The 16158-nt window shown below is 36.8% G+C and overlaps 1 long non-coding RNA gene across 1 annotated transcript in view; it reads right to left on the bottom strand.

Moving 5' to 3' along the window:
• Positions 1 to 16158, bottom strand: part of LOC111931444 (uncharacterized) — a 124275-nt gene that overhangs the window by 77251 nt on the left and 30866 nt on the right. The window contains exon 2 of the long non-coding RNA XR_015290251.1: positions 5767 to 5949. This is a non-coding gene — a long non-coding RNA (uncharacterized LOC111931444). The remainder of the gene's footprint in view (positions 1 to 5766; positions 5950 to 16158) is intronic.

Genomic DNA, 16158 nt, shown 5'->3' with positions numbered 1-16158 from the left:
TTTGCAACCCTAAACCTGCCAAAGCCACTTTGAATGTGCTCCAGAGCTATTTCTTACATGTTGTAGAGACTTACTTTCTACAAAATTTTGCCAGCTGACTTGATGTTATTGAACTGAAAAGCACATAAATAATAAGAAATGCTCATGACTTGTCTACTTCTCTTTAAAATCCTAATCCAAAATGTTAACACTGACATTATGCAAAATGCCGCATTTACATTTAATAACAGCATCCTGAAAAAATATTTAGAAAAATTGTATTTTTAAAATTAAACCTGTTGTGAATGAAAAAGCAGATAAATAGTGCATAAAATAATAAACTTTCCTTGGTCAATCTACCCTTTTGGCATCATAAATAGTAAGCGATTGGGTAATATTTTTAAATAGGTAACATCTGAGTATAATCCTTCCTACTTTTTTGAGTATTTGTAGACTGAGTATATGTACACACAGAGTTAATCAGATCAGTTGATTCCCCTATCTGTTCATTTCAGCCCAGAAAGAGAGACACTATTTTATAAATCATGACTAAACAATAACATAAAAGCAGAAACTCAGATTCAGAGAGATCTAGCCTAGCAACACAAGAACATTCTAGTTTCAGAAGACCTAGCAAAAGTACTCCAGCATTTGGACTCAGCGATCAACATTTAATACTCCAGATGGGTGACCTTTCTGATCTGACAGCCTTAAAAGACCAAAACCTAAACTCTTATCTGTAACAACTCTAGTACAAACAACTCTGTCTCACTGCCAAATGAACTAAAGCATTTAAGCTGCTTTTACACAGATGTCATTTGGTCTACAAATTGGAGGCCCATTTTTATTTTTCTTCACTTGGTGATGAAAAGGTTATGCTCTTTCATCATCTGACCCATCACAGACCTGGCTATACATAACAGGGTGTTCCTGCCCACAAAGTTTGCTGTGAAGTTCTTCATTCTAAGCAGGAATAAGACCACCTCTCCTGAGGAATCAGTGTGAGCTAGTACAGAAGACAACAGTTTCCTTCTTGAGGCACAAGGTGTACTGTCACCCTGAAAATTAAGCCTTCTGATAATGTTTTCATAGTCTTAGTTACTTTCCCATGAAAGTTCTATAAACATAAATTGTTTATCTCATTCCTTCTAAGAAATGTCTTTTGAGGGACATTTCTCATGACCAGTGTACTTGGGAAGGTGGTAACTTAGTTATCCAATCCCTGGTCATTGTCAAGAATCTATAAATATTGGAGTCAGAGAATAAAGTGACAGGTTTTTGTTCTGACACTGAGTGGTCATGTGAATCATTTTGTGTCCTTTAGTGACAGTGTACCACTACTTCATCACTGATCTGATTTCCAAACTTGTGCCTCATGCCTTAGAGCCATGTTCTCAAACTCTGGACTCCCAAGCCCTCTGTGGCCCTGGCCTGACATTCAGCGCACAACTAAAATGCTCAGCATCTGCTCTGTCCTGCCCGAACAATCAATTAAATTGATAGAAGAGCAGGAGCCAGAAAGCAAAGGAGAAAGAGGTCCCCCTGCAGATAGGTCAATGTCACACTGATAGTGGCTGCCATTGGCCTGTACAGCTGTAAGAAGGACTGAGCTGCAAGAGTAGCCACTGTAGGAAGCTTGAAGCTGCAAGATATTCTGAGCATGGCATTGACTCCCCAGCTCTGGGAACAATGACACAAAACACAGAGCAGCGTTCCCACTGGAACCAGAGTTACGAATGAGCAGTGCTCTTATTGCGAACACAGCACAAAGCTAACCTTTCTGACCCAAATTTTCCTGCTTAATTTAATATAAATTTCATAAAAAGCATAGAAATGATAGACAGTGTTTCACTTTGGGTAAAATTATGCAGTGAAATGATGAATATTTCCAGAAGAACTAGATGTCACACTTTATAGACACAGTCAGACACACACATACACACACAAATTCCCCCATGCAGGAACAGACAAAAAAATCCCACTGAATGGGTTAAAGTTCATTAAATGGCCATACTCTTTCAATGACATTTGTAATAGGTATACAAGGTATTTGTATTACTTTATTCCACACTGAAAAATTGTGTGGCTCATAAGGAAATAATTTATACTATAAAATTCCTAGTACAGAAAATCAGCAAAATGCCATCATTAAGCACTTTTAAAGAACAAATATCAGTCCCAAGACTTCAGGACATTTCAGTCCTGACTATTTCCTGACAACTGCTTGTTTGAATTAATTTTATTGAATCTCTACAAGAAACTTCATATTTTTTGTAAAAGATGTTCACTAGCTTTTTTCCCACTTTCTAAAACTGGCTTTGGTACTTGTAAATTAAAAAAAATAGTGGAAAAAGTATCCTTCTAGGTGGTCAGGAAACAGACCTTGTTCTGCCTCCTATGTCAATGTACTCTGAACTACGGTTGCACCAGCTCTTAGTTATACATAACAGGTGTAGCTCAACCTCTATGCGCTGGTGTTGTTTGAAACTTTTTCCACAGGTTATATCCCTGTGGAAACATGATTTCTGCTTTTTAGCAATTTTGGCACCTTTTTATCATTTCAAGATAATGTAAATTTGTTTTCACATTATTCCTGTCCTCATCATTCTTTTTTCTGCTTTTATTGTTTTTTCCATTGAAGATACAGGAAGTTGTAAGTCAGAGGAGAAGAGCCAAGTGTAGAAAAGAGGTAAGTATAAAAACAAAAATTTCTTGGATTTGTGGGGGTTTTTTCCCTTTATTTTGCATGAAAATGAGATGCTAACAGCCTTTGCCAGAATTTCAATTCTTGTCATTGTCTTTAGACTGACTCCAGTTCATGAAGTGTTACACTAACTTCTCATACTCTCTGAATTCTTTGGACCAGCACAATGTTACAGGGGTTTTGGCCCAATACAATAATAACTTGGTCTTGAGGGAGACCTCCTAGACTCTACAGTAAATCAAATAGCAAATTACAAATCTTGAGAATTCATGTCTCAACATGAGCAATTCTTTTTGTTTGAGTTTGGGTTGGTTTTATGGAAGTACCTAAGGAATTGGGGTGGGGTATTAAGAAATTGTAAAAAAACCCCACAAAATCTTCTTTCACACTGAAAACACAATCCCTGAAAATTAAAGTCTTTAAGGATCTACTTTCAGTGGGGGAGACACAAAACTAAAGAAACTCTCCCAAAGCTTCATCTCACATATTTAAATTGTCGTACAGCTGAAATCAGCTGCAAAATTTCCATTTGCTTTAAAGGGACTAAAAGTTCCCTCTGAGAATCTAATCAGTTTTCTTTATACTGTCATTTTTTTCCTGTTCCTATTATGAATACTGCTGCAATTTTTTCTGCACAGACTTCCCCATAGCTTTTCAGCTCCAAGAGCATTCCTGATTCAATTTAGCTCATAAACAACTGCATTTTCTGTTCTTCCAATATGTTTCTTATAATGGTACCATTTTCACAAATGAAAAAAAGTAAAATTTGTTCTAACATTAGAAAAGCACACACATTTTCCTCAGGATAACGCTCATAATACTTTTTGTTTCCATAGCTAGTGTTTTTCTGCATATCATTACAAAGATCGAAGGAGCATCTTCAATACAGCTCATAATATGAATTCAGATTCTGAACCTCCTCCTTTTTCTCCTACAAATACTAATCCTCTTTTAGGAGTGTGGAGCTTCTCCACTCCCACTTAATGTTGAAATTCATGCATAAATTCTGCCAAGGATAAAAAAGTATTGATAATAAATAATAGTAGAATTATGTGGTAAGTCTTAGATGCTCTGTTTATTATATTTTAAAATGGGTTTAGCAGATAGTATTTAGTCATCTTGCTACAGAATGCTACCTATAATAACATCTTAAAGAACTGATCTTGTCTTTTGTGGTAACTTGTTTTGCAATATCTAGAATGATAGCACACCATGGACTTATTTGCTCATCAAGTCACTGGAGGGAGCTAAGTAAACACATCAATTGTAGTGAAACAGAACTAGCAGCAAGAGCACACAATAACAGATTCTAAACTATTTGTTCCAAGCTACAGCCTAGAAAGACTATAAAGCCCTGAAATGTTTGATGAACAGAAAATAATATCTAGCTAGTTTATATATTTAGAAAGAAGAATACAGATGTTGCTGCTCACTGGTGGGGCATTCCTTGGGTGAATCAACAGCTTGAGACAAATTTACAAGGTGTATGTTCAACTGAAGAAAATCTACTCATCTTCATTCAATGAGATTGAAAATCAGCTGGTTAATCTGACATATATGTCTAACTGATGCCTGCAACAACAATAACTTCTGAAATTACTACCTGTTCATTTGACTTATATATGAACTCTGTATTTATAATACTTGAAATTTATATGAAACCAACAAAATAACAGGAAGATCCATTAGCAACCCAAGCATTGCTTCAATAGTCTTTTCATTGAATTGCTTCAATGTCTTTTCTAGACATTCTTAGGAGAAAAGTATTTAACAGTTATAAATAACATATCTGGTTATGAACACACTTTATATCCTGGTTACACAGTGCATCTTGCTTGATTATGTATAGTGAGAAGTTTAGATTGTCTTGCATGTTTTTATTGGATGTTAGAGAGAGCATTAATTATAAATATCCACATCTTTTCTCCCATCAACAACACATAAATTAGCTTTTCCAGAAAAAGTCTGAAAGTTTTGGCTCAATGTCTCAGTGTCATCATATTAGAGACATAGGCAGTCAGAACTGCTAGCAAAACAGAGTGTTGTGTTACTCTGATTTACACTACTGACAAATCTGGCCCACTGCTATACTGGATAAAACTATTACTGTAGGAAACACAGCAGGTAAAACTTCCTAGAGGGAGAGGTGACGTGCTACACAAATTCAGAGCTTCCCCAGCTGTCTAAACCTAAACCAGCCATCAGATGGAAAATGTTCCGTCACTGCTGATCTGACCTAAGAGAAAGCCTCTCCTAATCATTACTAATTTCCTGAGTCAGCGTGTTCTCTTAATGCCTGCCACTAATCACATGGATTTACAACTCAGTGCAATATTTGTGAACCAAAGGAAAATTTACTGAGATTGAAAGATTATTAAAGACTATTATCCCAACACTAAGAAAACCCAGAACACTGCCCCCCACAACCCTTTAAAGAGCATGATGAGCAATGGCAGGACTTTGACTTATGACATTATCACAAGATAAGAAGCATCTAATCTAAGGGAGGAAAACAATTACTTAGGGCTGGCTACATGTGCTGCAACATGTCCGTTACCTTTCTGCTAAATATCAAAGCTCCTGCAGTCCTTCCTCACTATCCCTGTAAGATGGAAATCAGCTTTGCCATTTATAACACATGACATTTCACTGAGGCACCCAACTGGGAGATATTTTTAGACTACAGAGGAGAGATTTGTTGGCTAATAACCTGGCAGCATTCCTGCATTATGTTGGTGGAAGAGTCACTGACAAAATAACAGTTCCAACACTGCTTTTCTGTCATACTCTTGTTCTTTGTCAAATTCATCACCTTCAACCAAGAGCTTCTAACAGCTGAAAGTTCAGAAGTCTGTAAAAATAAAATGCTTGTTTGTGTGCAATGTTTTAGATAAAATGCAGTCAAAGATCACAAGGTTAGGATCTGATGAGGCAAAAATTTCTCCTAGGGGAACAAACAGTACCTAATTAGACCTACAGATTTGATCTATTATCTGTGTGTATATATTTAAAATCATTCTATTGCCTCCTGGTACCCATTTTATTCTTGCTTTGTCAAATTTTTGTAGGATTAAGTTACTTACTATTATCAGTGGAGATTTTATGGATGTGGTTTAACACCATATACAAGCATCATCTCACATTACAGCTGCATAAGAACTATTCACATTACTGAACTCTTGTGGACAGGTTGGAGGAGAGGACCCACAGCTTCTGGGGGACATAATTTACTCTGTTTTGTTCATTAATGTCTCCATGCTGCTGACCTAGAGAACAGAAGAGATAATTATTAGGTGTTTTCAACACCATTTCCCATTGAAATTCGTTTGCCATACCAGAAGCAGAAAACAAGCATTGCAAAACAGGTAGAGTCCCCATATCTTCCCACTGAAGCAGAGTGAGTACTATGAATTCAGCACATTTCAAATACTGGTTATATTTTTCATGCAATTCAGTTTTTGCATTGTGTAGATATCTCATGCCTCTTTCATTAGCTGAAGCAATTAAAGTACAGTCAGACATAAGATTTATATTTTCATATTCCCTCTTTGTGTGATTCATTTTGAGATAATTAAAATAATTTTTCAGTGAAGCTGTCACAGCATAATGAAAAATGTTACGGGAATATAAACAAGACTTGTAAACATTTTATGAGGGTTTTAATTTTTTTTAAAGTGGGAGGGATGCGCAACAGCTTTAAAAAATCAAAAAGTATTCCCAAGGTGAAGAAAAAAACTATAATGGGATTTTTAAAACTCAGCAAACAATTACTTGAAAATAATTACTTTCAGCAGAAAAGAAGAATGAGACAAACATCAGCTGATTAAAATAATTCAGTATACTTCCCTCCTATTTTCTGTGTATGATTATTACTGTACCTGTCCAGATAACAGAACAGGCCATGTAAAACAGAACATATCATTTCCTGCATTAGCTGCTTCAATTTGATGTCATTGAGAATGTATTTCTGGACACTGTACAGGCAGGCTTCTGGCAATCAGAACAGTGAGAAGGCCTGATGTACCTTGTTAATTTTCTAAAGGCTAAATCCCACAGTCCTTGCCCAAGCTAAATTCTCATTGAGAGTTTCATTTTGGTTAGATTGTGACCTATTAACCTTAACATCTGGAATTCATGGATCTTTCAAACACACTTTTCTTTCTTTGAATAAAGAATCAGGTTTACCTAATGTGCTGATGCAAAGAGATAGTCCTTGGTACATTTAAAGTCATGTGTCTTGTGCCACTGGGGAACAGAACTAGAGAAAATGTTTCTGCAATTACGGGGTAGTTAAACTGATCTGAACATATGGAAATAAAAGACATACAGTAGATCATTCTCTTCCCATTTTGCAAGCAGATATGTACAGGAAAACCACTGAATCCACATATAGCACCAATCACATAACTAAATGCAGGACTAAAGGAGTTTTCTCCAGCATAAATTTTTTGAGTTTTGTCCCACCTCATTTACTGTCTATTCTACTAGAGACTGATTTAGAATTTAGTATTTTTCTTTTAGTCATCCTTGTGTCCTTCAGCAATTTGGTGGTTTTTTTACCTCTGGTAGTAATCACAAGCCAAAGTGAGTACTGTGGAAGTACCATTCATTAAAAAAATATATTTCAAATAAAATTATATATACCTTAACAAAGATGCCTCTTGTTCTTTCAAATATTGGTTTCAGAACTCTTCTTCAGGCAATAAGCAGAAATCTTGCCATGTCAGTCACTTTCCTCAATACCTCTACTACTTTTATTTCTCTTTTTAATTTAAAAACAGTAAAAACACCTATACAGGAAAAGCTAAGTGTTTCTGCTCTTCTGGTGTCATTGATATCAAATCCATCATTCAAAATCAAGCAAATCTTATTCTCTCTTCAGTACGTTCCTCCCTGTATCTCTGTCTGCAAGTCCTTACATGATTTGAATCACTACAACCTCCACATTATTCCTTATCTTTTATGGCTGGCATTAACCACCTCTGTTTGTTTGCTAGACTTTTTGCCACGGCCCTATTTTTGTCTTCACTTTGTACTTTTCGAAGATGCAGGTGTTAAAAGCCTTCTACAGGATAATACAGCAGATAAGATAACTAAATACCACCAGTTTGCCACAAGAGAGGCTGTATTTATTTCAAGGTTTACCATGTGCCTTCTGTATCTTTGCTTTTATAATTCCGCTTACTTACGTGCCTTCTATTGCTGCAGAGAAATAGACTTTCTGCTTGGATATGCTTTCCATCAAAGACATAATGTAGATAAAATTAGCTCTGAGCTAGATGGCCTAAAGAACAACAGTATTAGTGAGAAAATACCAGAAATTTCTACATTTAGCAGCAAACCAAACATACCCTATAGACATAACATACCTGGCATACCCTAAACTGTCACTTTTTATGACAGGCATTCCTGGACCCTGAACCCTCCTTCCTTATAGATGACACTAGAACAGCCCAAAAGAACATGAGCCTATGGTTCAGTGCAGTGCAGAAAGTTGTCCAAACAGAGTTATTTTTAATTGTATGAAATTACTATTACTTGCACCTTCCTCTATAACTGATACAAATTCTACTGTTGACTATTGCACACTTGTACCTAGGCACCAAAAGCACTTTGGTAATTATTCTTGAACAGTTTGATGATGTGAAATTTTCTCTTTAAAAATAATTTTTAATCATCTACTGCTTTTCTTTGTTGCTACTATACAAAAGCCACCTGTGCAAAGAGTGTAAAGTTACAATCTGAAGGAAAAACCTTTCAGTCTCTGTATTTTGCAGTAGGCAACCATTTAAAAGGAACCAGACATCCCAGTTTTCACAGCACTGCTCTATCTGAAGTCCTTCTTATGACAAAGCTAATTATGCATCTAGCTAGGCATGTATCACAGCTAGAGAAACAGCTTGAAGAAAAAGATCAGCAATTTAGGGTTTAAAGGATTTGATTCACACCCTAATGAGAAGCCACAAATAATCATGAACTCTCACTTTGTTTTATGAGCATTCATTGCTGTTCTGTTGGATATGTGCTATTTTTAGGTAATAGTTCATAAAGAAAATGTCACATAAAGTAAATAGTACAAAATGTTTCATTTTCTTAGGAGTAGAAAAAAGTTCCAAGTTACAGTCTTTGGGAATGCTGTATGTACTGAGCAAAAGCCTGATCCTTTTTCCCAAACCAACAAAGATTCTAAATCTAAACGAAGAAACTAAGCTGTAGGTAGTGCTCAGAAGATCAGTTAGTAGAGACACACTTTCCTTGGAAAGAGTGTTTTGGCCAGCAGTTTTCATCTTTTCTGTAAACATAATGAAAAACTATCACTAAGTGGGAAATTTACTGGTACAATCATGTTCACAGTTGGTACTTGCCAGCAGGAAAAATGCATTTTGGAAAACAAAGGGGATTAGAAGCTCTGTTCTCTCTCAGAAAACAGTAAGAGAGAAAAAAACCCAGAAAGGACTAGAGAAAAGAAAACATGTGGCAAGCAACTTTATCTCCAGTTTTCCCCTGTCGGCACCCAGAAAGAGGACTCTCACGTTACCTGTAGGTTCTCATTCCTACAGAACCTCTCCTTTCACACACAGCCGTGTTTCTCACTGTTACAGGTCTTGCTTTCAAAAGAGGAACAAGGTTGTCCAGAGTATTTACAGCCTAGGAGTGCTCACAGGGGAAATCCTCTTCATCACAATCCCTTGGCAACCCAGCCACACTCTTGTTTCAGACATGGATTATGAGTTAGGGCATCATCTGGCCCACCCCGTAGTCACCCGTTAATCACTCATCACTGCACAGACACACGTCCTAACAACTTCATTTCTGTCATTTCTCAGAGCCCTCAAAGAGATGTGTTTCTGCCTGACATCTGCAAGGGCAACCTAACCAAGTGCAAGCCCCCCAGAGCCCCAGCTCTTCAGTAGGAGCTGCAGCAGAACTGGGACCTAATAACATAAAAGCTAGTGAGGACATTAATTAACAGACATTGCATCAGGATACATCAGTATAATTGGAACTGCAGGAGCAATACAAATATTAAATACAATTAAGAAAACAAAGTTCTTTTCCAAGATAATTCACATTTATACCAATTTTTTTTTTTTTTCTGTAAAGGAAATCAAAACTGTCCTTTGAGACTTCCTTATTGAAAACCTGATTTTTAAGAAAGCAGTCTCCTTATTTCTCCTAGAAATGCCATGTTTTATTTTAGGAAAAAAAACCAAACCCACACTTGCCATAAAAGATGCTAAAAATTTCTATTCCAATCAGCTTTGTCACAAATACCTACTGTCCCAAACAATGCTTCAGATATGTTATCTAACCTGGGAAAGCTAAAGACACATTTGAATTTCCAAGCAAATATAAAAGGTAACTTAAAATAATTCAGCATCAGTTCCTACTTTCCTTTTTTGTTTTTCCTTAGCTTAGATATATGGGTATTCCTCACATTTCTTTTTCTCCTGGGTCTAATCTGACATTTTATTCCAAACACACACCATTTAAATCCCAATGAAGGTGAGAAGCAAAATTTCTGGCTGGTAGAACTCCACTGAATTCAAGGGGAATTTATCCCATGCATATAAAGATCTGGAGGCACATCTGTAGCCTAAAAAGAAAGCATAAAAGTTGAAGCAGTCTAGACACAAAAATGAATTGTAGAAGTTTGCTTCAATGGGTAAATTAATGAGCTTCAGTATATAATCCTGATTTACTGCTCTGGAGCTGTCATCTACCATACAGAATACCCTTACCGCCTTGCTTCTCTTAACTGTAGTGGGATTTCAGCAAAAGAAAATTGAATCTACAAAGTCCAAACATATTTATTTGAAATTTTAAAACATAGTATATGTAAAGAAAAAAGCATAAACGTCCTGTACAAAAGATTTACACAAACCTAATAAAAATTTTTCTTCATATAAACATCAGCTGATGCGTGAGTAGCATAGCTAATGAAATGGTTTTCTTATAGATTTTTCCAGTACTGTCATGACCCAGTTCCTGCAGAGACAGCTAGAAAGCAGAGTTTTTGCTAATCTGACTGTGCACAAATGCTAATTGATTGTATGGTCAGGTACATTTTGACTGATTAGCTATAGACAAATGTTAACATAATGTGAGTTCTGTCAGGGTGATCTTTCTTTGTAGAGCTCTTTTCTAGTCACAGGCTGATTCTCCCAATTTTTTTACCCATTTAGACAGCTTTGTGTCCTACCTTTTCATTGAAATTAACCCCTGGGCTCAATATAGGTGGAGGCAGAACTGACAGAGAGACAATCACGGCACAGTGGAAGGGTTTTCCTTGGGCACCTGACTAAAAGATATAAGAGGTAACATGGAAATACCTCAGAATCCCTGTCACTGTAACAAAATGTTTCATTTAAACACTGCAGAATTTCTGTCCTCAGTCATACTCACCCATAATGAGAGCCGGAAAATTTGTAACACCAAAGGAGTTGCCTGTCCTGCTGTTGCCACTGTATGTCCCCTGCCTGAGAACAAGCTGAGGTAACAGGCTAGACTGGTCATGTCAGGAGTCAGCCAGTTTTAAGGTTTGAAGTACTTCATAGGGTTAGAAATGGGAATTGCAGTGGTCTCATTGGTGAGGAATACATTGATTTTTTAAAATCTATTTTTAAGGAAAAGCCTTAAAGAGATGAAGAACTGGAAAACAAATAATAATCAGGGAAGCTTCGAAGCATCAGAGTCTTGTGAGTCTGTCAGAACATTTTAGAACACTGAAGGCCAAACCCAGATAATGTTCATCAGCAAGGCAACCACGTGGTGAGAAATGCTGTCATGAGTTCTAAGTGACATTTCTCTGAGCAGACAGGATTTGGAAGACTAGAATTCTTCCTTGCCATTAGTGAGGATTAAATCAAAGACTGTGGGTGGATACACCCAAAATGCAGGACAATTTCCTTATTCTTCCACCCTGGGAGCATGAGGGTGCTCAATTCAGGAGAATTTTTAAAAAATACATGTTGACAAATAGTTCTCATTAAGGGGGTAATTTTTTTTGTTTTCTGTCTGGAAACCAATGTACTTTGTGGAAAGCTTTAGTCACTGATCTGTGTGTTTTCCTAACACATTCGATTTTTTCCAAGTCAGATAACCACAATTCGGAAGGGGGCATGGGGGGTGGAAGAGGAGAGGGGATGGAGGGTGTAGGTTATGTCTTGGATTAAAGACAGTATGGTAGCAATTGCCTCCCAATTACTTTAATTCCCTATTTCATCTGCCTAGGCAATGTGATCAGAACTCAAGGCTGCAGCGCTCAACACAAAATAATTCAGCAAAATAATTTAACATATTCAAATATTGAGTGATATCTTTGAAAAAGGCAACATAGAAGTTGTGCCACCCAGTGGAACAACTAAGAAGAAAATACTGTATACAGAAAGTTCTGCAGTGCTCAAACTGCAAATACTTTCCATGGTATCATTAGGACCATGGTTGTTAATTCAATTTTTTATTCATTGTTTTTCTGAAAACTCATCAGAAACTACCAACAGTTCTTTGGCTAAGTATAGTAAATACAACTTAAAGCAGGATTTTAAGGAGCTGTGATCCTTTCACCTTTTTCTGTATGTTTCATGGCTGTATAAAGATTTGATTTCTGAAAGACTTTTGCAATGAAATTAAATGTTCTGCCTCAGCCATATTACTTTTCTCTTAATATCTGGCAGTAGATTCATTTCTATGGAGTATTTCTGCAAGAGTTCAATTTGGGCTGACAACAAGAATCTATTGAGTAAAGACAATAGCACTGGGCTCAACAAATAGCTGTAGTTGCATAGTGCAAAGTGCAAGCAATTCCAGACCCCATCTCGAATAATCAAACCAGCACAGGGTGCTTGTCTGATAAGGAAACACTCATTAAGGATGTCTAGCAAGATCAGCCTAAGGAAGTACATTTCAAACCAAAGTCTCTCCTTGGGACAGGTACATAAGTGAATAATATGTACTTAGCCTGTACTTGTGAGAGTCTTTTCCTATTCTATTATTTAGCAAGACATCCTCTGCCCGAACCATATGAGAAAATCGAGAAAAAAAGTACCTGAGAAAGGCATTATTATCTCTTGCAGGCATGTCGTCATAAAAGGAAACAGTGATTCCCCTTAAGCCTCCTAGCTGTAAACTGAAGGACTGGGAGAATCTAAGTGAAGCTGCAGCATGAGAGAAACATCTTCTCTCTTGCCTGGGCTATCAAAGTGGGAAGCAGTCAATGCTTTAGCAAGTGGCAAAGGTAACCTTCAGGATCCTTCTGCTTTGTAGGTGATAGATAGCCAAAGTCTTTCTCTCCAGCACCTATCAAACTCCTAGATATGCTAATAGGATGATACCTCAATATATTTGTCATTGTACATGCTTGGTGTGGGGTAAAGCTTTCTACATAAACCTTAAATGCTTGTTCTAATCCATGCCAATTTTTGATGCAACCCTGTAAGTTATCTTTGTGAAGAACATCAGGTTGGGGCAGTTTTGCTTTAACAATTCTTGGGCTTTGTCTGTTTCAAAAGGCCTCCAAACACAGTGCCATGATACACAGGCACAGAGGAATTCTAGGCCTTTTTTCTGAATCCTCGAAAAGCATGTTAAACTAGTTACTCTTGCTTCATTAAACATGTTGCCATACTGCCAGGTGACCTTTCAGTTGCAAATCTTTTCAAAACTGCTTTTTCTTCTCAGAACGCAGACATTTGTCTTATCATTTGATAATCATCACAAATCATAGGATAAGAAGGAGCATGTTTATTAGGACAAAAGGAAATATTTCACTGTCAGATATGAGACTAACATCTAGCTTCAAAAAGTGTAAGATTTGCATTTTGAGGGCTTCTGCTCAGTGTGTTTATGATTCACATGTATTTAAGTGTATGAATCCAGCAACACAGACAGAAAAAACACATCAAGAAAAACATCCAAACAGATGCAAATATTTTTTTTTAATGAAAGCATCAGTCTGATTTAACGATCATATTTGTAACAGCAGTAGCTTTCCCTCTTTCCATGTAGAAAAGAATCCTGTCATGACGAGAGGTCCAGGTACAAAGACAAAGAGAAATCACTAAGTGCTCTTAGCCTTGCCATTGCCAATGAAAGACAAGTAAGAAATAGGCAAAGGATCCATGATGATAAATATATTTCCAATGACCACTCTTTTATTCTTGAAATTTCGCATGTATGATGATTTCAAGGATGCTGAGACCTCATGTAAGTTGCAAATATCCACACAGCTGTGATCACATAAGTAGTAAATTTTCACATTATGTTCATGATGAAAAAAAAGCTAAAGATAGATTTTTAACTTATTTCAAAATTATGGGTTAAAACTCATATATTCTTTCAGGCTGGAGGTTTCCTTAGCTGACTCAATGGAAATACTGAGGATTGCAAAAGGCAAGGGAAAAGAGACACAGGAAGAATCTGGTTTTGAACAACCCAGATGTAATTTACATAAACAGCATTTATGGATGAGTTGGAATTGTCTGTTTGCAAATAGGTAGTTATACTTTTTATTTCTGAAAAAAAGTCAATGGTTGGCAAAAATTATTTTATTAATCCATTCTTTAGACACATTACCTTCATTCCAGTGTTACCCCTATAGCTTTCAAGTTAAACCACTGATCTTTCATTTTCTTATATATAATATCTTAAATATTTTCCATATTTTTTGTTCAAAAAATTACCAGTCTTTCAAAGCTACATGCTAACAGCATGTTCAAGTGTTTGTGCACTGACTCTAATGATTATTGGCAATATGTCAGACAACAGAAAAGGATTTTTTTGTTTACATGATGTTATCCAAGTGAAGTCATTGGGCTGACTCAGATTTTTGTATTATTATCTTGTGAGAGAATTATGGATCTCATTTCAAGGAGCTTGTATTCTGGAAAGCTGAGAGCATAGATTCCAGACTGAGGTCACACATATGGGTACATTGCTTAGAGGAAGAGCCAGCAAAAAGCTATTAGCCAGTAGCAAGACCATGCTGGACAGGTGGACCATAGAACTTTCTCTGGGAACATTCTCTTTAGTTGCTTCACTGGGAGTTACTTGGAGTTACAGGACCACATTTTTCTCTAATGTTTCATATTTGTGAGAAAAGGCTATTGAGGTGACTGCTATAGCAATCTTTCTTAACTATTCACCTAGTTCAAAATATTACTTGCTTTATTGAGTCATTAAGGTGGTTCTAAGGGACTCTGACTAAGTAACTTGCAACTCGACAGTCAGTCTGGCTCTGTGTGATTTGCTAGTCTCTTACTCCACAGTTTGCCATTCATACTCCTCTTTCTCTCAGCCCTTAAGGAGTGAAGAGGCTGAATTTAGTATCTTACAAGTGTTCTTAGGCACTGGAGCATGCTTATGTGAACCTGACATGGTGAGCTAGTGGAAGAATGCAGCTGGTTTAACAATCACAACAAAATAATCTTTCAAGCCAATCATGTTCCCTCCAGGCTCCTGCTTCCAGAGGACCCAACTAGAGGGGCTCTCACTGCTTTAAGGTGTGTACCCTTTTATCTACCAAACAGCTATTCTGGTTAGGTACTCTACCTTGTGCTGTGATCTTCATTTTCTTAATAGTCTCCAAATATTTTCACACTTTCCTTGAAGCATTTGCAAGAAGGGAGGGGCAATACAAGGAATTTTAATTTTTAAAGAAAAATTTGGAGTGAAACACTATGAAAAAATTTTCATTTTTTAGATCTGCCAGGTAAAATAGACTGTCTTACATTAAGCAAACAGTCACTCTTGTTAAAACCTGTGTAGCACCCCATTGCCAAACTTTTTCATGGTTAATTAGGGGACAGCTATTCCCAACACATGAATTCAGCTGAAATCACATCCTGAGATCATTTAACTACATTTCTGTATGAAACTAAGCACTTCAGAGCTTGGGATAGAATTCCAAGTTTAGGTTTTTCATTTTTGTTCTGTTAACAGTGGCTGAGCAAGAAGGCACACAGATTTACATTCTGAAACTCATCTGACAATACCATCATCTCAAGACTAAACATGATCCGTGCTTGAAAGCTGATGAGCTTTTTACACTTCTTTACTTAGATTTGTGTAAGATAGGGAAAGATCTTTATCCCAAGACTTCTTATTCACTAAGAATAAAAAAATTAGCATAGGAACTGCCATTTATCAGAGGAGGAAAAATAAGTCCTTTATTCCAGCTGATGATTTACACAATAATCATGGATTCTTCTTTCTTGTTTACACATTGTATAGGATTCTTTTTTTCACATAACATAGAGGCTTAATTTTCTTGGTACTTTCAAATACTTTGAGGACCCCCTTGAAAAGACAGTTGGCATTGTGAAATAATGTATAGAAATAGAGGGGCCGGGAAGAGCTGATCATGACTTGAGAGTAGATTTCATTATACTGTGGAAAGGCCTCATTCTACAATTGGAAGAGGACGTCTCCATTCCCTGTTTTAGTCCAGATATACTTCCCTGTGGCCTGAGGCCTCC

Source organism: Cyanistes caeruleus, chromosome 8 (genome assembly GCF_971803275.1).
Source record: "Cyanistes caeruleus chromosome 8, bCyaCae1.hap1.1, whole genome shotgun sequence".
Taxonomy (NCBI): domain Eukaryota; kingdom Metazoa; phylum Chordata; class Aves; order Passeriformes; family Paridae; genus Cyanistes; species Cyanistes caeruleus.
Note: the sequence above shows the minus strand (reverse complement) of the source record. Positions and strands in the feature narration are given on the sequence as shown.